The sequence below is a fragment of the Humulus lupulus genome, chromosome 5 (assembly GCF_963169125.1).
Source record: "Humulus lupulus chromosome 5, drHumLupu1.1, whole genome shotgun sequence".
In the NCBI taxonomy this organism is placed as follows: Eukaryota; Viridiplantae; Streptophyta; class Magnoliopsida; order Rosales; family Cannabaceae; genus Humulus; species Humulus lupulus.
The window spans coordinates 181,857,794-181,859,444 of NC_084797.1; positions in this window are offsets into that span (position 1 = coordinate 181,857,794).

Sequence of the window (1,651 nt, forward strand, 5' to 3'; positions counted from 1 at the left end):
GTTTTGTTACAACCCGAGAGATTAACTTCCAGTTAAGGTAAGCTTTAGAACATGTTTTCCATTGAAATTCTGTGTTGGTTTGGCTTTTTTAAGGTGTTCTTGAACTTTATAGCTCAAGAGTTAAATTTGGTGTTTTAATGAGTTTTGTAACTAGGTTCTTATTGGATTTTTTTACTGGGAGGATGTTAGAACTATTATGGTGATTTAATTATGGTTTTGGGGTGAAATTGGGATAATTTTGGTTGGACTTGGCTGTTGGGAAATGGAGAAAATATGGGTTCGCAGGGCCAAGTCGCGGCTCTGTTCTTGAGGGGTCGCGACTCAACTGAACCTAGGGTCCTGGGAGGCCTCTGTCTGGGAGGCGCGCCGCAACACTCTTGGGCAGGTCGCGGCCCGCATCCCTTTGGCAAAGGGAGAGGGCCTAAGATAAGAGGGGGCGCATCGCAATCCTCATTGTCAGGTCACGGCCCGCCTGGGCAGTTTTGGCCTTGGGGAGATTTTAAGGACAGGAACCTTTTCCTTAGGGCTCAGAATTGATTCCACTACCCGGTTAAGTGGAATTCGAGGGCTCGAAGGGTAGGACTCTGTCCGGAAGCCTTTATTGCTCGTTATTGATGGAATCCTATATTATGGTTTTGACTAGGTTATCGCTAGGGGCTCGGAACATGGATTGTGCTCAAGGGTCGTCCTTATTTTACAATATACTCAGACTTGACGTAAGAAAATTGCACCCAATACGTGTTATATGTGATGAGGGCTTGGCCCGACTATTATCAATTATTATGATTAGGGCTTGGGCCCTTGAGAACTTTTATGTTTAATCTATTATTTCACATGTTGATTGATCCTACCTGAATATGCTATACCTGCTTAAGTGCTTTATGTTTGTTGCATAAATTATGTGGTTAGGGCATGAGGTCACATTAGATAAGTATGATTAGTATTATGAGTACAGTTACTCGATGGTGTTATGTGGTTAGCATACATACTTGCTCATTTTGTTTGGATATGCCTATTTATATCTTTTTCTGTTTTGACAAAAAAATTTAACCCTAACCCTTGACATTAATCATAGTTACACGTTTTAAGCTAAATTACTTGATTAGCAAGTCTGACACAGTTTAAAGTACATAGTGTAACAATCCTGGATTAGGAGGACATTACAGTTCTTCTTTGTTTTCCCTTAGACGATCTAATGGGTCTCATGTGGTGATAAAAATGAGAATAAGCAATTTTTTATGAATGAGGTTCATTGTTTTTCTAATGTTTTATGCTTTTGAAAATATAGTGGTTAGATTAGAAGATATTTAAACATATTGGGTTTTATACATATATATGTGTGATGAGTTACCATATCGTGTGTTGACGGTGAGAACTCATCAACGAAGTTAAGTTAGAAAAATCAAAGTCTATTGCTTATCGATGAAGAAGTTTAAATCAGAAACTTCGAAACATAGAAAACAATTGCAGAAGAAAAATAAGGAAAAGAACTTGTATTCCTTTGTTGTCTCAAGGTACCGTGTTTTTTCAAACCCCCTACATGTGGAAGTGGGGTTCCCTTTATAGTGGGCTCTAATGGCCCCAGATACATTGTGGTCCAGGAGACCATATGGTACACAAGTACATTGTCAGGAGAATGGTCTCAGGGGTA